This window comes from Miscanthus floridulus, chromosome 3 (assembly GCF_019320115.1).
Source record: "Miscanthus floridulus cultivar M001 chromosome 3, ASM1932011v1, whole genome shotgun sequence".
Taxonomy (NCBI): domain Eukaryota; kingdom Viridiplantae; phylum Streptophyta; class Magnoliopsida; order Poales; family Poaceae; genus Miscanthus; species Miscanthus floridulus.
The window spans coordinates 142,124,314-142,146,923 of record NC_089582.1 but is presented as its reverse complement, the minus strand read 5'-3'; the positions used below and the strand labels follow the sequence as shown (position 1 = coordinate 142,146,923).

The following is a 22,610-nucleotide window of genomic DNA, read 5'->3' as shown; positions in this document are numbered from 1 at the left end:
TGAATCATTTGGCTAAAAATGTGGAGCTAACCTGAAACGGCGTGGCTAGCGCCCGGACGTCCCGACGCTACCTCCCGTCCGGACGCAGCTCTGGCACCTGTAACACCCCGGTGTTATGCCTGCATTTAGTCACTGCAAATCATGCATATCATGCATCATCAAGCATTCTAATCACACATGTCTAATCATGTAAATAACAATTGAAACACTGCTTCGAAACATTTGAAACATGTGTGAAACCTGAATGTTGCATACCTTTGTTTGACTTGTTTTGCCCTGATTTTGCTTGCTAGGTTAGTAAAACATGGTTGGCTACTATTGTAAATCATCTAGGATTGTTTAGTTCAAATTTTTGGAGCAAGGTTGTATTCAAATTAATTCGAAATTTGGCTTCAAAAATAAATTCCCAAAAATTAGGATTTTGAGTTAAACTTGGACTTTGAATTTACAATTCAAAATCTAGAAAGAATTTGGCTTTGGTCATAAAAGCAAAGTTGTAGAGAATTAAATTCTAGTCAACTTTTATTTTTGGTACATTTTTAAAAGATGTCATTTTCTTGCTCAAAATAATATTTGAAAGATGGCATGTAAAAATTCCTTGAAAATACAAATGAAAAAGGCTTTTCCCTCCTTCGCGGGCCGCCGCCTCACTTCTGGCCCACGACCGAAGTCGGCCCAGCCAGCCTCCCGCGCGCGCCTTGCCTCGCTCGGCCCAGCCCAGCGCCGCGCCGCGCCTGGCCTGCATCCGCGCGCCTGCCCGCTGTTGGCCGCGCCGCGCGTCCGACCGCGGCAGAGCTTGCCCGCCGCGTGGCGGCCATGCGCCGTCGACGCTGCCGCGCGTCGTAGCCGGCCTGCGCCCGTGCCCACGCGCCCGCCTACACCTGCTGGTGCCGGTGCGCTCGCTGGCTCACTTCCGCGCTGCCTCGCCTCTCTGCAAGCACCGCGCGCCCGCAGCTCTGCCTCTCGCCGCGCCACGCACCCGCCGGCGAAATTCGCCGCGGCTCCTCCACCTCGGCCAGCAAGCACGCGCCCGCAGCTCCGCCTTGCCCTCCTTCAAGTTGTGCTCGCATTTGCGCCGCCTACCGAGCTCAGGTAGAGCCGTCTCAAGCCTCGCCACGCCGGCCATGGCGCCGCCGTGCTCGGCCGCCATGGAAGGCCTCTTCCTTCTCTTCTCCAGCCCCGCCTAGCTACCCTACCGCATTCGCCATCCTCTCGCGCATCACGTGCGCCTGCTAGCTCGCCCTGCCATGGCCGGAGATGGCCGCCGGCCTCGTGGCCAAGCCGCTCCGCCGCGCCAGCGCAAGCGCCGGCGTAACCCCTGCCTCAGCCAAGCCAGGCCGTGGGCCGACGCCTGCCGGGCTGTCTTCCCTTCCTTGCGCTCGGGCCGCGTAGGCCAAAAGCAGTCGTGGGCCGCCTAATCCGTTCGGGCTGGCCCAGTAGCGATTGAAGGAATTGTTTTCCATTTTTCTTTATTATTTGAAAATAGAAATGGTTTGAAAAATGTTTGGATACTCAAAGTTGCTCCAAATCTATTGAAATAAATTTGTCTAGGTTCCTTATCATCAGATATACTTGGGAAAATTATTGCATGTCATTTTTGAAATACTTTTCGGTAGAATTTTATTTAATCATGTATATTGCTGATTACTTGAAAAATATGTAGAAAAATCTATAGGCTTCAGAAAAATATGACTCCAAGTTTGTTAATCTTCTTATGTCATGTATTTCCTAGGAAAAATATGTTTCATGCATGTGTTGTGGGAAAATTTTGAGGTGTAGTTCAAGTACCTTTAATGGCTGATTTTTGTTATTTTAGCTAGAGAGCAAACTTTGTATAAAACATGCATGTGATAAATTTTGTATAGTCATTGTATGCTATGAAGAACATAGGAAAAATACTAACTCTATTGTTTGACACTTTTCACAGTACAAAGTATTTTCATGTACAAAATTATGCCATAGCTTGTTATTTTTGTGTAGGCTAATCCACTCATTCAAATATCATGAAAATCTGTTAGTAAACTACTTAGGGTAGTACTATGCTGTAGTAATTTTCTAAGATTTTTCTAAGCAAGAAAAATAGAGGTTGCTATTCAAACCTATTATTAATTATGTTTTAATTAAGTGTTGCTTTTTGTGGGATTTAAGAAATTAGTAAAGCTTTGGTGTATCTTTGAAGCATTTAATAAAATGTGTTGAATTAACATATTAGTAGTAGAAGAGAATGCAGTAGATAACATGTGCTTGTAGTATATTTTCTTGGATGATGTTGACTACCTTGCATTTAAACATATCCCTTGTATTCATCTCATTTGATGCACCGATTGCATAAGCACTTACGCACATTGCATCATACAGGATCGCAAACCGAGAACCCAGCCGTCATATCCGAGGAGCCCGAGGAGGTGCAGCCGTAGGAAGTACCCGAAGCCGACGAGGAGGACGTTGAGGAACTTCCGGAGTGCCTAGATCACCGTCCGAGCTCCTTCGAGAGAGGCAAGCCCCGGAGCATTTTTCTCCCGGTTTGCAATGATTTAATTAAATGCTTTACTTTAATTGATGCATTACGTTCAGGAGTTGTTTGCAACCGTTGCTGCATTATACCTTGTCTACCTTTGTTATACTATATCCTTGTTACCCGGGTATCCGCAGTCGAGTCAATGCTTAGCTGGCTTAGACCGGTAGAAGTCGGGTGATTCCCTGTCACCTGCGAGCTATAGGTGGTTACCTGGATCTGCTTGGATGACTATGAAGTCATGTTATAACTAAGTGTTAAATGAAGTTGAGACCGGACGGAGACTTGCAGAGTTTTGGACTGTAGTGCTTTCCGTCTGTGTCAATTAAGGACCGACCGTTGTTGGGCCTCGAGTCATGTTGAACGCATGCCTTACATTTAGCTGGCCGAATAAAGTACCTTCCGACCGCGAAGCTGGGAGATTTTTCGGGCCGAGTAGATTGCCCGCAACGCACTGTGTCGGAGCAGGTGTGGTAGGACACGGGGAAGGGATGATAAGACCAAAGTGTAGTCGGTCGGCCCCCGGGTACATGTGGTTCCTGGCAAACTCGAGATACCTGGAAAGTTGACTCGGTGATCAATATCTCACTTTAGCGGGTGAGTGAGGTTTGTGTAAGGAATAAATCACCAGCTGGTTAGAAATCGATTCAAATCGCCATCGCTCCTGGATAGTGAGCACTTGACTTGAGTTACTTCATCGTAGTAAATGTTTATGGAACACTTGGATAGTTATAATGAGTATGACAGTATGGAAGTTGTTTAATGATCATTGGTTATCATTATCTGCTTAATCACATGTTTACTCTAGTACAGGTGCAAATCTAGTCGACAGGTTAATAATAATGAACTTGGCAATAATGCTTTTAGAAAGGTTCTTGAAATGCTAAAAATGCTTCTTTTTGCAAATGAGTCAGCTACCCTACTATAAAGCCCTTCATAATCCTTGGTGTCATTTATTTTCGGTTATGTCGGGTAAGTCTAGCTGAGTACCTTCTCGTACTCAGGGTTTTATTCCCACTTGTTGCAGATGGGCAGATGTATTACGGCTACTGTATCAACTGCCTGTATCCTGCGATGGGTGATGCTTAGGACCGTGGGCATGGTCATTTCTTACGTCTCGTCTGATGCTTTTGTTGGAGATGATCATTCGCTGGCACTATATTTGAACTCCGCGTGAGTGTGTGTGTGGTTTGAACAAATGACTTCCGCTACTTTTATTCGAACTGGTTTTGTAATAACTATGTTGAAACTCTGATGTATCTGAGATTGCGAACTTTTATGTAATATGTGATGGTGACCGCTAAACTTATTACAATCTTGGCTGGAATGGAAGTTGGTTTGAAATCCTTCGTGATTTCATGGACTACCAGGTTATACGGGCTTAAGTTTGCTAAATCGTCTGCTCTGGCGGATGATTTTCTTACTTAATTTCGTATAATTGGTCGGTTCTGTTACAGCTGGTATCAGAGCATGGTTTAGCATGTTACTGTTCATAAGTGTATTTAAAACAAAAAGGCATTTGAAAAACGTGATTTCCAAACCATAAAGTGTGCCAGTGGTCATATCCTCTATGCCCAGTTAAGGACTCTAGGTGACTTAATTAAGTACTGACTTGGGGTTCTTGCATCATATTTCTCTTTCGTCGCTCATACGGCGTGCTATTGTATGAGTGCCACTTGTTTGAGTGGTAATGTATGGATTAATTGCCTCTACACCTCGGTAAGTGTGAGTTGTGAGAGCATGATCGGATACACCGCCGATCTAGGGTGAATGCTTATAAGATGCTGGAGTAATTACATGTTCTACGCATGTTTTACAAAGGCATCTCATGTATGGGTCTTCCATTTGTTGAGGCGATGCCGTCAATAGGACGATGGTTCGGGTAGTTACTACCGTTGTACACATATCTGGGGATTCATGTAGAGCGTATAGATAAAATTTACTGCTTTTATGCATTCATTGGGAATTGGGCTGAAATGAATCTTCTGTAGGTACATAACAACGCTATCGTGTAGAACGTATTAGCTACGTATTTGAGAGTGTTTGTATGACACCGAATTAGTCGTTAGAAAGTATTTATTTCCTAAGTTTGTGAGAACGTACGGCACATACATACATCATGTTACTTGTGCATTTCATTCATGTCATGCATTCCTCCCCTTATAAATTGATTATCTTATTTTGATAAAAGTTGTATCACCTAAATATGTTTCCCCGAGGTAATAAAAGAACTTTTGCTACAGATGGCCCGCATGAAGCAGACCGCCCGTAAGTCCACCGGAGGAAGAGCACCTCGACGTCCGTTGGCCCTGAGGGAGCACCGCACCACGGACACCTTCTTGAGCGAGTTTGGCATGCCGACTTTGCTTTGGAGAGTGCTCCATGATGTGGGGTACCCAGAGGGTCAAGAGCCGGTGTACTCTTGGAATGAGAGCCAGTTAGCAGAGGATGGACTTGTAGTGGTGGAGATCACGGTTCCTGCTCTTGGTGATGCTCCAGATTGGGATGGTTGGCATTTGGAGTTTGAGGGTCGCACTCCAGCTGAGGGTGCAGAGGGAGCAGCCTTCCGTGTCATCAGGGACATTATGAGCAGATTTCCCAGTGAGCTTGCAGCATCTCTAGCTAGCACTTTTCCTAGAGATGATCCTCGTGATGCCATTTGAGTTCAGCCTTAGGGAAGTGCATTGGTCAGAGGTCCAGCTGAAGGATAGGCTAGCGACAACCAGGCAATGAGTGCTATGTTCGCCGCCATCAGAGCGTATGAGGGTCTCGAGAGTACCTACTGGACTTTGACTGGCTTGCGTGGTGAAGATAAGCTCAAGGGGAGAAAGCAAAAAAAGAGACAGGCACGTGCTATAGCTAGTTTGCAGGAGCAGTTGGCTGATATGAACTTACAGCGAGATCAGGCGGTTGAGAGAGGTGATAGAGCTATGCAACGGGTGCATACGTTGACTCAAGCCAACAACAATGCAGACCGCATGATAGGACAGTTGGTTCAAGAAAGGAATGAAGCCTAGGACGAGAGGGACCTTCTGCTGCAGAGGGTCGATGAGCTAGAGGAATATAACGGCAACCTGCACGAGGAGTTTCATGCGCTCTACAATGGGGTTGGCCCATATGCTCCACCAGACGCCGCTGGCATGGACATTGACGACGACAACTAGGATGAGCCTGTAGTTTCACCTGGAGGCGATGGTGACGTCTCTGATCCCGACGATGGCCCCGAGGAGTAGGCTAGTTGCCTTGCGCTAGTATCTAGGTCCTGTCGCGATGACCTTTCTTTTGTTGGCATGTAAAATATTGTATGTTGCTTCGAACATAAGAGACTTGGCATGTGGTTGGAACTTGATTTTCGAATGCGATATCTGAACGCATAAAAAGTCTAGTGTATGTATGCTGGCAATTTGATTGTATGAACGCGATGTTTGCCGTTGAAGTAATTTGATTAAGTGCTGTTGTTTTAATTGGGATGCGATTGTTGTGCCTCTGTTTTATTGTATGAATTTATTCTCTCCAGTAAATTCAGTACGGCATAATTTTTCCTTCACTCGCAATTATTACAGCTTCACTCAATCATTACTTGTTGCTGAAATATGCAGATGACAAACACTCGCCGAACCATGTATGAGGCCGCTGAGACCGGTGCTAACGGTGCTGGGACTGGTGGTGGTGGTGGAAACCATGGCAACAACAATGAGCCTCCCCATGAACCACATTTGCCATCTCCTCCCCCGTTTACCCCCGAGATGTTCCTCGCACAGCTGCTCGGGAGTCAGCGCAACGCGGAACAATCTCAGAAGAACATGGAGGATTTTCTACGCACCATCGCCAACAACGTTCAACGTGGTAACAATCAAGGTGGTGGCATGGGAGTGAACCAATATAGCAGCTTCAAAGATTTCATGGACACCAGGCCGCCAGTATTCAAGGAAGCAACAGAGCCACTCGACGCTGAGGAATGGATCAACACGATGGAAGATAAATTCTATGTGTTGAGGATGACTGAGGTTCTGAAAACGGAGTATACTGCACATCAATTGCAGGGACCGGTGGGAATGTGGTGGAAGCACCATCGCACCACCTTCCCTCCAAATGCTCAGATTTCTTGGAGAGAGTTTGCTAAGGCCTTCCGTGGAGTCTATATTCCACCCGGGCTGACCTAAATGAAGTTGGGAGAGTTTCTGGCGTTGAACCAGGGCACCAAGACCGTGACGCAATATCTACATGCCTTCAACAACTTGTATCGCTATGCTCCCGACATGGTTGACACAGATGCTAAAAGGATAGCCAGTTTCAAGAGGGGACTCAATCCAAAAATAATGAAGCATGTTGGTACCCACAACCGTATCAGATTCAATGACTTCATCAGTGACTGTCTGAAGTAGGAGAAGAATAACAACGCTAGCACCACACCCAAGACACGCAAGAGAGCCTTTGAAGGTGGGCCGTCGCAAGCTAGAGCACCTATGGGAGGTCGTCCTCCTTATCGCCCATCGGCACCTGGCGCTAGATTCCGGCCACCTCAGCAAAGAAGTCAGAATTTTCATGGACCTCAGAAGCCGTACAAGATGGTAGTACAGCCCAACAAAGCAGCCGCAACTGCGGTACAAGGCAGTTCCAAGGGAGCTGTGGGATCTGCCGGGACAGTGAGAGGACCCTGCTATAACTGTGATCAACCCGGCCATTTCTCGAGGTTTTGTCCGTACCCACCCAAGAAGAAGAAGCAGACTTATAATGCTAGAGTGCATAGTACAACAGTGGATGAAATTCCTGAGGGAGAGCCCGTCACTGCTGGTAAGTTTCCTGTCAACGAAAACCCTGCAGTTGTTCTATTTGATTCTGGATCATCGCATTCTTTTATGAGTCAAGCATTTGCACAGAAACATGAACAACTATGCATAGAATTGGGTTATGATTACCGTATAAGTTCAGCAGGGGCTGATGTTTTGACCAACCGGATGGTTCGAGGGGCAACCCTTGAATTAGGTAGCAGGAAGTTCCGAGTGAACTTAATAGTTATGCCTGGATTAGTTTTGGATGTCATTATAGGGATGAATTGGATGAAGGATTGGGGAGCAGTCATAGATACTGGAAGTCGAGTACTTACCCTTAAGGATCCCCTGGGTGAGGGTACTTTCCAAGTACCATTGCCTCGGAGAACACACCTTATAAGTGTTACATGTGCTATGACAGTCATTCCTATTCATCAGATTCCGATAGTGTGTGAATTTCCAGATGTATTCCCGGATGAGCTACCTGGTCTTCCGCCGGATAGGGAGATTGAGTTTGGAATTGAGTTAGTCCCTGGAATAGCTCCGATTTCAAGGAGACCCTATCGGATGCCTCCAGATGAGTTAGCTGAGCTGAAGAAGCAATTAGAAGATTTATCAAAAAAGGGGTTTATTCGGCCAAGCAAGTCTGAATGGGGATGTCCCGCTTTGTTTGTGAAAAAGAAGAAAGAGGGCACATTGAGAATGTGCGTAGATTATAGGCCATTCAATGCTGTGACCATCAAGAATAAATATCCTTTGCCACATATTGATGTTCTGTTTAACCAATTATCCAAGGCCAAGGTGTTCTCAAAAATAGATTTGAGATCCGGTTATCATCAGATTAAGATTAGGCCACAGGATATACCGAAAACTGCATTTTCCACCAGATACGGGTTGTATGAGTATCTTGTCATGTCCTTTGGCTTGACAAATGCTCCTGCATACTTTATGTTTTTGATAAATACAGTTTTCATGCCAGAATTGGATAAGTTTGTGGTAGTGTTCATCGATAACATTCTGGTGTACTCCGAGAACGAGAAAGATCATGAAGAGCATCTGAGAACTGTCTTGACCAGACTTAGGGATCATCAACTATATGCTAAGTTTAGCAAATGCGAATTCTGGTTGAAGAAAGTTCCTTTCCTTGGTCACATTCTGTCAGAGAATGGAGTTTCAGTCGATCCAAGTAAGGTGCAAGAAGTTATGAATTGGAAAGCACCGACCACAGTTCCTGAGATTAGAAGTTTCTTAGGACTAGCGGGTTATTACCATCGCTTTATACCAGATTTCTCGAAAATTGCCAAACCGATGACGAGTCTCCTACAGAAGGATCACAAGTTTGTGTGGATAGAGGAGTGTGAAGCAGCTTTCCACACTTTGCGGAAACTGTTGACCACTGCTCCTATTCTAGCACAACCAGATATCGAGAAACCATTTGATGTGTTTTGCGACGCATCGAAAACTAGATTGGGCTGTGTTCTTATGCAAGAAAGGAGAGTCATTGCTTATGCATCACGTCAATTGAGAAAACACAAGGTCAACTATCCAACACATGATCTTGAACTTGCTGTAGTTGTGCACGCCCTAAAAATTTGGAGACATTACCTACTTGGTAATGTGTGCAACATTTTCACAGATCACAAGAGTCTTAAGTACATCTTTACCCAACCAGAGCTAAACATGAGACAGCGCAGATGGTTGGAATTGATCAAGGATTACAACTTGAATGTGCAATATCATCCTGGAAAAGCCAATGTAGTGGCAGATGCTTTGAGCAGAAAGTCACATTACTTGAATGTGTAGCCATTACTTGAAGATGGGTTCGATCTAATGCATCCTGCTGTATTACATAGTATTCAGATTAGTTGCTCTTTGGAGAGTAAGATAATAGAAGGCTAGAAAACCGACAAGGGAATATTCCACATCAAAGAGAAAATAAAAGAAAAGTCGTCTCAACACTTTAAAGTGGATGAACATGGCGTGTTGTGGTTTGACGACCATCTTGTGGTTCCCAAGGATCGAGAGCTTAGGAATAAACTCATGGATGAAGCTCACCTTTCTAAGCTATCTATCCATCCCGGAAGTAGTAAGATGTATCAAGAACTAAAATCTCGCTATTGGTGGACCAAAATGAAGAAAGAAATCACAGCATATGTTGTCAGATGTGACACATGTTGTCGAGTGAAAGCAATTCACATGAAACCTACCGGTATGTTGCAACCCTTATCAGTCCCTAGTTGGAAGTGGGATGATATAAGTATGGATTTTATCACGGGTTTGCCCACTACTCAAAAAGGACATGATTCGATTTGGGTAATTGTGGACCGTCTTACCAAGACCGCTCATTTCTTGCCTATCAAAACAGATTATCGACCACCTCAATATGCCGAGAAGTATATCGCAGAAATTGTGAGGTTGCATGGTATACCAAAGACCATAGTATCTGATAGAGGCTCACAGTTCACGGCTCACTTTTGGGAACATTTACACAAAGGCTTAGGAACTAGTTTGATTCGTAGTGCCGCTTATCATCCTCAGACATATGGTCAGACTGAACGAGTGAATGCTATTTTGGAGGATATGTTAAGAGCCTGTGTATTATCTTCTAAGGGATCTTGGGAGTCATGGTTACTGTTAGCTGAGTTTTCTTATAATAATAGTTATTAAGAAAGCATCAAGATGGCTCCCTTCGAAGCTTTATATGGCAGAAGATGTAGAACACCATTGAATTGGGTCAAGCCTGGAGATAGAAGGTATTATGGCATTGACTTTGTAGAAGAAGCCGAGAAGAAAGTTCATATTATTCAGCAGAATATGAAAGTAGCCCAATCACGTTAGAAAAGTTATGCAGACAGAAGAAGGAGACCCCTTGTGTTTGAAGTTGGTGACTATGTTTATCTGAAAGTCACGCCAATGAAGAAGAAAAGGTTTGGAGTCCGAAGAAAGCTTGCCGCGAGATTCGTAGGACCATACCAGATCTTAGAACAAAGAGGTCCGGTAGCCTACAAGTTAGAGTTACCTGAGACAATGAGTACCGTTTTCCTAGTTTTCCATGTATCACATCTCAAGAAATGTTTGCGTGTTCCGGAGGAAAGAATAGAACCTCGAGGTATTCAACTCAAATCAGATTTGGTGTATCGTGAGCAACCAGTACGAGTGTTAGACACTAAGGAACGTGCTACTCAGAATAGTGTGGTGAAAACATACTAGATACAGTGGGATCATCATGATGAGGGAGATGCAACTTAGGAAATAGGAGAGTATCTATAAAAAGCTTATGAAGATTTTTATAACAAATGGTTCGTAACCCAAATCTCGGGACGAGATTTTTATAAGGGGGGAGGGCTGTAACACCCCGGTGTTATGCCTGCATTTAGTCACTGCAAATCATGCATATCATGCATCATCAAGCATTCTAATCACACATGCCTAATCATGTAAATAACAATTGAAACACTGCTTCAAAACATTTGAAACATGTGTGAAACCTGAATGTTGCATACCTTTGTTAGACTTGTTTTGCCCTGATTTTGCTTGCTAGGTTAGTAAAACATGGTTGGCTACTATTGTAAATCATCTAGGATGGTTGGCTAATATTTGAAAGATGGCATGTAAAAATTCCTTGAAAATACAAATGAAAAAGGCTTTTCCCTCCTTCGTGGGCCGCCGCCTTACTTCTGGCCCACGACCGAAGTCGGCCCAGCCAGCCTCCCATGCGCGCCTCGCCTCGCTCGGCCCAGCCTAGCGCCGCGCCGCGCCTGGCCTACATCCGCGCGCCTGCCCGCTGTCGGCCGCGCCGCGCGCCCGACCACGGCAGAGCTTGCCCGCCGCGTGGCGGCCATGCGCCGTCGACGTCGCCGCGCATCGCAGCCGGCCTGCGCCCGCGCCCACGCGCCCGCCTACACCTGCTGGTGCCGGTGCGCTCGCTGGCTCACTTCCGCGCTGCCTCGCCTCTCTGCAAGCACCGCGCGCCCGTAGCTCTGCCTCTCGCCGCGCCACGCACCCGCCGGTGAAATTCGCCGTGGCTCCTCCACCTCGGCCAGCAAGCATGCGCCCGCAGCTCTGCCTTGCCCTCCTTCAAGTTGTGCTCGCGTTTGCGCCGCCTGCCAAGCTCAGGTAGAGCCGTCTCAAGCCTCGCCACGCCGGCCATGGCGCCACCGTGCTCGGCCACCATGGAAGGCCTCTTCCTTCTCTTCTCCAGCCCCGCCTAGCTACCCTACCGCATTCGCCATCTTCTCGCGCATCACGTGCGCCTGCTAGCTCACCCTGCCATGGTCGGAGATGGCCGCCGGCCTCGTGGCCGAGCCGCGCCGCCGCGCCAGCGCAAGCGCCAGCGTAGCCCCTGCCTCAGCCAAGCCAGGCCGTGGGCCGACGCCTGCCAGGCCGTCTTCCCTTCCTTGCGCTCGGGCCGCATAGGCCAAAAGTAGTCATGGGCCGCCTAATCCGTTCGGGCTGGCCCAGTAGCGATTGAAGGAATTGTTTTCCATTTTTCTTTATTATTTGAAAATAGAAATGGTTTGAAAAATGTTTGGATACACAAAATTGCTCCAAATCTGTTAAAATAAATTTGTCTAGGTTCCTTATCATCAGATCTACTTGGAAAAATTATTGCATGTCATTTTTGAAATACTTTTCGGTAGAATTTTATTTAATCATGTATATTGCTGATTACTTGAAAAATATGTAGAAAAATCTATAGGCTTCAGAAAAATATGACTCCAAGTTTGTTAATCTTCTTATGTCATGTATTTCCTAGGAAAAATATGTTTCATGCATGTGTTGTGGGAAAATTTTGAGGTGTAGTTCAAGTACCTTTAATGGCTGATTTTTGTTATTTTAGCTAGAGAGCAAACTTTGTATAAAACATGCATGTGATAAATTTTGTACAGTCATTGTATGCTATGAAGAACATAGGAAAAATACTAACTCTGTTATTTGACACTTTTCACAGTACAAAGTATTTTCATGTACAAAATCATGCCATAGCTTGTTATTTTTGTGTAGGCTAATCCACTCATTCAAATATCATGAAAATCTGTTAGTAAACTACTTAGGGTAGTACTATGCTATAGTAATTTTCTAAGATTTTTCTAAGCAAGAAAAATAGAGGTTGCTATTCAAACCTATTATTAATTAGGTTTTAATTAAGTGTTGCTTTTTGTGGGATTTAAGAAATTAATAAAGCTTTGGTGTATCTTTGAAGCATTTAATAAAATGTGTTGAATTAACATATTAGTAGTAGAAGAGAATGCAGTAGATAACATGTGCTTGTAGTATATTTTCTTGGATGATGTTGACTACCTTGCATTTAAACATATCCCTTGTATTCATCTCATCTGATGCACCGATTCATAAGCACTTATGCACATTGCATCATACAGGATCGCAAACCGAGAACCCAGTCGTCATACCCGAGGAGCCCGAGGAGCAGTTCGAGGTGCAGCCGCAGGAAGTGCTCGAAGCCGACGAGGAGGACGTTGAGGAACTTCCGGAGTGCCCAGATCACCGTCCGAGCTCCTTCGAGAGAGGCAAGCCCCGGAGCATTTTTCTCCCAGTTTGCAATGATTTAATTAAATGCTTTACTTTAATTGATGCATTACGTTCAGGAGTTGTTTGTAACCGTTGCTGCATTATACCTTGTCTACCTTTGTTATACTATATCCTTGTTACCCAGGTATCCGCAGTCGAGTCAATGCTTAGCTAGCTTAGACCGGTAGAAGTCGGGTGATTCCCTGTCACCTACGAGCTATAGGTGGTTACCTGGATCTGCTTGGATGACTATGAAGTCATGGTATAACTAAGTGTTAAATGAAGTTGAGACCGGACGGAGACTTGCAGAGTTTTGGACTGTAGTGCTTTCCGTCTGTGTCGATTAAGGACCGACCATTGTTGGGCCTCGAGTCATGTTGAACGCATGCCTTACATTTAGCTGGCCGGATAAAGTACCTTCCGACCGCGAAGCTGGGAGATTTTTTGGGCCGAGTAGATTGCCCGCAACGCACTGTGCCGGAGCAGGTGTGGTAGGACACGGGGGCGAGATGATAAGACCAAAGTGCAGTCGATCGGTCCCCGGGTACATGTGGTTCCTGGCAAACTCAAGATACCTGGAAAGTTGACTCGGTGATCAATATCTCACTTTAGCGGGTGAGTGAGGTTTGTGTAAGGAATAAATCACCAGCTGGTTAGGAATCGATTCGAATCGCCATCGCTCCTGGATAGTGAGCACTTGACTTGAGTTACTTCATCGTAGTAAATGTTTATGGAACACTTGGACAGTTATAATGAGTATGATAGTATGGAAGTTGTTTAATGATCATTGATTATCATTATCTGCTTAATCACATGTTTACTCTAGTACAGGTGCAAATCTAGTCGACAGGTTAATAATAATGAACTTGGCAATAATGCTTTTAGAAAGGTTCTTGAAATGCTAAAAATGCTTCTTTTTGCAAATGAGTCAGCTACCCTACTATAAAGCCCTTCAAAATCCTTGGTGTCATTTATTTTCGGTTATGTTGGGTAAGTCTAGCTGAGTACCTTCTCGTACTCAGGGTTTTATTCCCACTTGTTGCAGATGGGCAGATGTATTACGGCTACTGTATCAACTGCCTGTATCCTGCGATGGGTGATGCTTAGGACCATGGGCATGGTCATTCCTTACGTCTCGTCTAATGCTTTTGTTGGAGATGATCATTCGCTGGCACTATATTTGAACTCCGTGTGAGTGTGTGTGGTTTGAACAAATGACTTCCGCTACTTTTATTCGAACTGGTTTTGTAATAACTATGTTGAAACTCTGATGTATCTGAGATTGCGAACTTTTATGTAATATGTGATGGTTACCGCTAAACTTATTACGATCTTGGCTGGAATGGAAGTTGGTTTGAAATCCTTCGTGATTTCACGGACTACCGGGTTATACGGGCTTAAGTTTGCTAAATCGTCTGCTCTGGCGGATGATTTTCTTACTTAATTTCGTATAATTGGTCGGTTCTGTTACATCACCTGCGCCCCACATCGCATGCCACGTCCCATGCCTGCATCAGACACCCCCCTGCGACCAATCCCACGCCACACGCCAGTGACTACGTCCGACCGCGCGACCCATCGCACGCCTCCCCCGCCGCGACGCGCTCCTGCCCCTTCCGTGGCACCATTCCCCGCCGCGCCACTTTCCCGTCATAACATCTCATATCCTCTACAACATCAGTCCTACCGTTGCAACATATGCAGTCTACTCTTTTTTGAACAAGCAGGGAAGTTCCCTACCTGATTTTTTTATTTTCATTAATAAATGGTACAAAACTTTACAAATATTTACATTTTACAAGGGCTACTAGGCCCAAAAGAAAAAAGAAATGAAATGCATCATAAGAGACTCTCTCGCCACTGTTTCAAAACGAGGCTCCTGCTGGGCTTGGCTTTGATGCACACCAGTACAAGCTCCTCTTTGAAGTTGCTCTTCCATACCGAGAGGTTACAGGAGGCATTGTAAAAAATGATGCAATTCCTCATTTTCCAAATGATCCAGCATGCTGTTACTACTATCTCTCTTAAAACGATGCTCCCGAAGTTTGTTCTAGCCTCAATGATCATGTCCAATGGCTGAAGATTCAGATTCCAATGAATATTGAGATAGTGCCAATAGCTCTGGCTAAAAGGGCATTCGAAAAACAAATGAAAGGCACTCTCTTCCAACCCAATGTTACCTTATTTTTCCTTCTAAGCAAATTCCTTGTATTTAGTCTATCCCTGAGAAGCAGCCAGAAGAAAAACTTATGTTTGCCAAGATTACTTGAAGACCAAAGCCATAAGAATAGTGGTGAGGCCTCCCAAACACCATGTAAATGATTATAAACTCTCCTTATGTTGAAACCACTGGTCCCCTAAGTATATGTCCGTCTGTCATTGATGTTTTCATCTAAGTCACCAGCCTCGAGTAGTTCCTACAAATCTGTCAATTGTTGTGCTGCCTGTTCAGGTAATGGTAAGCCGAAGATTCTTTCAAGCTACTGGTGCTCTAGCAAAAAGGTGATGGAGCATTTTGGTTTTCTGATAAAAGAAAACAGTTGAGGCATAGAATTCTTCAGAATAGATGCACTCCAATTATCACCCCATAATTGCATATAATTGCCTTGGTTTGGAATGCAAATAGTAAAGGATTTAAATTTATCAAACAACTTAAGGACATCCTTCCACCAAAAAGAGCCAACAAGACTCCTAGCATGTGGTGGAGTCTGTGTATGTCCATATAATTTAGACCATGTTAGATTCATCCATGGTAAGTCAACATTGTTATAAAACTTGTCCAAGTGCTTCAGCAACATAGTAGAATTCTGAATTTTCAGGTCAATGATACCTAGACCACCCTCTTCCTTAGGTCTGCATGAACTTTCCCAATCTGCTAGGCATGTACCTTTCCTATGTATGTCACCTGCACTCTAGAGGTCGTGCTGTCGATATCTTTCAATCTGTTTGATGACTTGTGGGGTATCTGCAAAGTGCACATATAAAATGTGGGGAGGGTAGAACACTGAGTTGACAAGAATCAACCTTCCATGGTAAGATAAGAACTTGTTGATCCCTGAAAGTCTCCCTTCTATTCTAGATAGGAGAGGTGTGAAGTCTTGAATTGATGGTTTGGTGGTGCCCAGTGGTAACCCCAAATATGTGAAAGACATTTTTCCTACTTTGCATCTAAAAGTATTTGTAAAGTGCAAGGCTCTTTCAGCTGTCATGTTAATTGGTACCAGGAATGACTTACTGAAGTTAACATGCAACCCTGTTGAGTTTGAGAAGCTCCTTAGCAGGCCTTTCAAATTAAACAAGGTTCTTGCTTCAGCAGGTAGGATGAGAAGTGTATCATCTGCATACTGGACAATAGGATAGTCCCCTCCAAATTTTTTAGTGAGAGGATGTTTCAAGACTCCACCTTGCCATGCCTTGTTCATAATGGTTTTGCAACAGGTCAGCTACTAGAACAAAGAGGAGGGGCGACAGGGGATCCCCTTGCCTAACCCCTCTAAGACAGTTAAATGGTTTTCTAGGAATACCATTTAAAATGATAAATGAGGTGCTAGAGCTTAGGATACTATTAATCCAACCCACCCATTTGTCTCAGAAACCTTTGAACTTGAGAATTTACAGGATTGCTTGATGTTCCACTTTATCAAAAGCTTTCTCAAAGTCTAGTTTCAAAATGACTATCTCCTTCTTAGAGTGATGACAGAGATGAAGAAATTGAAATGCCCAAGCAAGACAGTTCTAAATTGTTCTCCCCTTTATAAAACCATATTGATTGGTGTGAATTAGCTTGAGAATGACAGATTGAAGCCTGATGGAAAGGATTTTAGTGATGCACTTCACTGAGTAATTCAATAGAGAGATGGGTCTAAAGTCATCCACTGTTTTAGGATTGGATTTCTTTAAGATCAAGGCAATATGAGAAGAATTGATGCTTCTCAAGTCTAAATTGGTATGACAAAAATCCCTAAATAACCTAAGAAAGTCATCTTCGACAGTATTCGATCACTTCTTAATGAATAAGCCATTAAATCCATCTGGGCTAAGAGCACGGCTGTTTGGGAGGCATCTGATAGCACTGTTAATTTTCTCTGGACTAAAATCAAAATCCAAATGTTATAAATTGGTTGTAGTGAGAAGAGAGCTAAGGTCATAGTGAATGCCATTGAACTCACATTGACCCATTCTGTTTTTAAAAGATTCCAGGAGCAGATGAGCTTTTTGATTATGATCAGTCAAGATGTGACCATCAGAAGAAGACAAACTTGCAATGAAGTTTTTCTTCTGTGCAATTGTAGCCATGGTGTGGAAGAAAGAAGTATTTTCATCTCCAAGTTTTACCCATCTTACTGTATTTCTTTGCTTCCAATTAATTCTTCTAGCTTCTAAAAGTTTTTGAAGGTGCTCTTTGGTCATTGATCTCAGACGCACTTCAAAATCAGGCAAACATCTTTGCTCTTCTAGGCCATCAAGGAAGAGGAAAACCTAATTACACTTGTAAATTAGTTTACTTAGATTGAAAAGCCTTCTGCTCCAAGATTTTAAACCTGATCTGATCTGCTTGAATTTTGCAGAAATGGTTCTAGCAGCATTGGCATAAAAAAGCTATGATGTCCCAATGTAATTTGACAATGTCTACTCTTGCAACATGTATTTGAAACAGTTGAAATATTTGAAACATACATTTGCAACACACGTCTAAAACAACTGAAACATGTGGAACATATACTTGCAACATACGTATGTAGCCATTGCAATATACACAACATCATGTCTACTTTTGCAATATTCAGATGAAACACATAAAATGTACTGATAAAACACATGAAACATATATTTAAAACGTATGAAACATACGGTTGCAAAAGACTTGTCTGACGTGGGGCTCAATGTCGGTATGGAGCTCGATGCCATAGAGTACTGTAGAGGTCGCTGATGCAAAGCTCATCGGTGACATGGGCCTCGACGGCGGCCGCAGGCGAGCGGCGCTAGTCTTGGCGGGATGTTGATTCCAACGTGAGGCGCGATGGAGGCGGTGAATCCGACCGCACGGATGGAGCGGGCGACGGGAGATAGCAAGCGTCACATGGAGGCAGAGTGAGGCACGGCATGGCCAAGCGTTATCCAACCTGAAAACTTAGGAGTGCAGGGGTCTGAACACTGAAAGAACTGGAGGCTTTTACATGTATGCCATTAAAGAAGTTTATAATTACACACAAACCATTAAAAAAATTGACCGCACACGAGTGCCATCGTTCTGAACTTCTTTGCTCTCCAAGCCATTCCGTCTGTGTTCTGTTCGTTTTTCACCGTTTGGGAGTCCTGACAAGTGGGTTTGATTAGTCAAAACGTCCATAATACCCCTCTTATCCATATCCTCTCTCTCTCTCAAACCACGTGTCCTCCTCCAGCTTACTAAGGTAATGCAGCTACGTGTCCTCCTCCAGCGTACTAAGGTAATGCAGTAGCTCGATGTTGGACTACGGGCCGTTGTCGGTGTGTTGGAGCTTCTGGGACACCTGCGACTGTGTGTCCTCCAGGTCACTGAGGTAATGCGGCTGCTCAACGCCGAACTGCTGGCCACTGCCGGCACGCTAGGGCAGCTGGGCTGCCTGCCACTATGTCGCGTACCTACTGCCGGCAATTGTCAGGTCGGCGCCATAGCTCATGGCGAGCGGCTGGGCTAGCGTTGTGTTGGTGAAGTTGTCGCTGCTGCCACCGATGGTGTGGGAGAAGGCTACTAGTGGCGCGTTGGAAGTTGCGGCCGCCAATGCAGCCAGCGGTGCCCATGGCGAGGGAGAGTTCTGGTGGGGCATTGACGAAGCTGCAGTTGGCGCCCATGGCAAAGGACAAGCCACCACCGCCTGGACACCGAGTGCCGCCGTCGTGTCCATGTAGCTGAGGCCGATTTCGACGGAGGGGTAGTGGACAGGCACCATGGCATGGTGCGGCTCCTTGGCGCTCCACATGACCAGATTGGTCTGGGCAGCGCCCCAGCCCAACAACTCCTACATCTGGTGGCCAGCAGGTATGCCAAAGTCATCGGTGCCTGTGCATTGGTGGAAGCCATAGCCGTGCTGCAGTGTGCCAGCATCACACGGTGGGTACAGGTGGTCGTCCGTCGTGAGGAGGCCGTTGTTGTTGTTGCTGCTGCCACCGACGGCGTACATGTCCGGCGTTATCTGAAGGTGGTAACCCTCCATGCCCACGCCACCGCTACCGTTGGTGCATTGCTGGAAGTCGTACGCCTGAACGCCATCATTGGCCCATATGGCCTGGTTGTCGTAGTCACCGCCACCATCGAGGGCATGCAGCGGGTAACCGTCCGCGCCAGCAAAGGCGAGCGGCGTGACCCCCCTTAAGCACGATGCCAGCACCGACCCCGTCCTCGCCGTCGACCGGCAGACCCAGTGCCCTCATCCTATTCTCCGCAGCCTGTATCGCGACATCGATGGCCTTGAGCAGCCCCTGCGCCTCCTTCACCGTGGCGACGACGCCCAGCACCTTGTCCTAGGGATCGAGTCCGGTGGGCCCGGCCTGGCGCACGTGGGCAAGCTTGGCCTCCTCCTTGCCCAACCCGCCCTCGAGGTACGCCCGGTGCGTGTGCCACGAGAGCACCTCCAGGTCCAGCGCATGGTACTGGGCCAGCACAATGCCCTCGGTGGACTCCCACACGTCGACGGCCGCGCCGCCACCATCGCAGTCGCTGTCCACGACGGCGACGACGAGCGTGACGTCGACGCCGTAGAGCATGGAGAGCTCGTACGCCTTGACCTTGAGCGTCTCCTTCCGCTTGCCGAACGTGTCGGCCCACGCCCGACGGTCGCGGATGAGGCCCAACGCGCGGTGACCATGGCCATGGCCGTGGCCTCGCCCTGCTGCGCCTTGCTGCGCACGCTCGAGGGCGCACGTGGGCGAGCTTGGCCCCGGCCAGCCGCTGCGGGCGCGGGCGAGCTCCGCCCCGGCCGCACGCACGAGAAGAGAGATCAAGTTTGAGAGAGAGAGAGAGTTTGAGAGAGAGGATAGGGACGAGAGGGTATTATGGATGTTTTGACTGACCGGACCCACTTGTTAGGACTCCCAAACGGTGAAAAACGAACAGAACACCAACGGAATGGCTTGGAGAGCAAAGAAGTTCAGAACAATGTCACTCGTGTACGGTCAATTTTTTAATGGCTTGTGTATAATTACAAACTTTTTTAATGCCATACCTATAAAAGCCTCAAAGAACTGAGGGAGTAGCACATATACCCGTTGGACCGATTTTTTTTTACATTTTAGCCCTTTTTTTGAAAGTTTCTCATAAATAGACCCCTAGCGTTAAGAATTCACAAAATAGACCCTTAGCTCGGCGCCATTGATGCTGGCGCCGAGATAACATGTCTCGGTGTTAGCGTCTCTGGCACCGAGCTCCTGGGCACAGTAGATGACATGGCAGTGAGCTCGGCGCCAATCACTCTGGCGCCGAGCTCACTGCCATTTAACCCCGACCAACCACGACTAGGATTCCAGCTATGCAGCCTAGAAACTAGATGATAAGATAAACGAACATAGACAACACATAGCACATATCAGAGGTTGATCACAAGATATGTAACTAGGTACATGTAGCACATGGTTATACCTAGTATTTGTGGAGAACAAGAGGTGTATGACAGTAATGCATCAGATAATCATGAAGTTCATCAAAGTGATTACATTCTGGTACTGTTGAGTTCAGATATACATGAATTCCCCACCCCTGACAGCATTTGCCGCACCCCTTCTATCTTCTTCCTCCTCCCTTTCACGCTCCTTCCTACTCTCATACGCATGGTCATCCGTCCTCAGCTCATGCCGACATATAGGGTAGGAGTTGTTCTTGTCCTAAATGAAACAAAAAGTCATGGTTGGTTAGATACACTGATTGCAACAATGATGCTCCTCCACTCCAAATCTACCTACTTATTTGAAGGGTTCACAAGAAGTTTACCAGCCATGGCTTTAGACAAGGAGGATGGAAGAGATGCTTGCAAGGAAGCTCCTGCATCTTGTCATCCACAACCAAGTTTTTGCGGCAGACAGCACACTCCGTCTCACTACCCAATCTAGCGATGACTTCCTTGGTAACCGTAATGATAGGTAGATTGGCAACAACTTCCTTTGAAGCCGGGGGTGCTCTTGGTGGATGCTCAATGATTCCCTGGCATCAAAATGTAACTCGAGATCAATATTTTCACATCCTATTACAATTTCAGCTACCTGAAGCAGACTTACATGGCAGAGTTAGAAAGTTGTACTTGACTACAAATTGTATAGCTAGATCCTTCCCACTACATGCAAGGTCTCAATAACAATGATAATAATAAATTTAAAGAGAATTATTTCCCCATCCATCAAAACATGATGAGATTACCTCTGCCTTTGAGCAAATCAGTACTATCACTTGAGTGCAGTGCAAATTTGGTGTACAAGGGTAGTTTGTTATGAGATTGGACAAACTAAAGATCAGAAGCATATAATTGTGCACCCTTCTTTAGTTGGTTAAAAGACCTAGCAGTGTGCACTGACAAGAGACCTAGCAATGTACTAAAGAAGTGGATTCTCATGAAATGATTATTAAGTATTCATACACACCTGCAGTGATTCTTCCAAAGCAGTTTCTAGATCCCTATCGCCTGATATGGTCTCTAGGAGGTTCATTATAGCAGGTGTAATCTCCTCGGCTCTAGGCACTGTTACATTGTTGTTCCCATCTTGATCTCCAGAGGATTCAGTTAGTATGCTCAATTTCCGCGTTAAATTCTAGGCAACAAGCCATGCTGGAGGTGGAGGTTCTTGTCCCACGGTAAGGTGCCCTTCAAAAAGAAATCTGGTGTCTGCGAAAAGCAACATCTTATTAACAAAGAGATATTGATAGGTAATTCTTTTGAGGAGATATAGCTATGTTAAGTGCATAACAAAAATAGACCCACATTTGTTTTGTTTTTACATATGCTCAACTTGATAAACCCAACAAATGTAAACTCAACATATGTCATCTAATTAAATGGTCGTAAATGGTCGGCATTTGATGTAGTTCTTACAACATTACCACGAGATCACTCATTTCATGCAGGGTTCCACATGTATTTAACTATTTATAGATAATCTCCTCTGCTCTAGGCACTGTTACATTGTTGTTTCCATCTTGATTTCCAGAGAATTCAGTTAGTATGCTCAATCCCCGCGTTAAATTCTGGGCAACAAGCCATGCTGGAGGTGGAGGTTCATGTCCCACAGTAAGGTGCCCTTCAAAAACAAATCTGGTGTCTGCGAAAAGCAACATCTTATTAACAAATATATATTGATAGGTAATTCTTTTGAGGAGATATAGCTATGTTAAGTGCATAACAAAAATAGATCCACATTTGTCTTGTTTTTACATATGCTCAACTTGATAAACCAACAGATGTAAACCCAACATATGTCATCTAATTAAATGGTCGTAAATGGTCGGCATTTGATGTAGTTCTTACAACATTACCACGAGATCACTCATTTCATACAGGGTTCCACATGTATTATCTTATCATCTAGTTTCTAGGTTGCATAGCTGGAATCCTAGTCGTGGTTTCTAGTGACTGGCGTCGAGCTCACTGCCATGTCATCTACCGTGCCCAGGAGCTCGGCGGCAGCACCTATGGCGCCGAGCTAAGGGTCCATTTTCTGAATTCTTTTTGCCAGAGGTCACTCTGACGCCGAGCTCACTGCCATGTCATCCACCGTGCCCAGGAGCTCGGCGCCAGCACCAATGGCGCCGAGCTAAGGGTCTATTTTCT

At 45.4% G+C, this 22,610-nt stretch overlaps 2 pseudogenes; both read right to left on the bottom strand.

The window, feature by feature from the left end:
- Positions 1-18,176: 18,176 nt before the first annotated feature.
- LOC136544577 (uncharacterized) lies at positions 18,177-20,290 on the bottom strand (annotated as a pseudogene).
- A 236-nt stretch (positions 20,291-20,526) lies between these two features.
- On the bottom strand, positions 20,527-21,830 carry LOC136544576 (E3 ubiquitin-protein ligase AIP2-like; annotated as a pseudogene).
- Between the last annotated feature and the right edge of the window lie 780 nt (positions 21,831-22,610).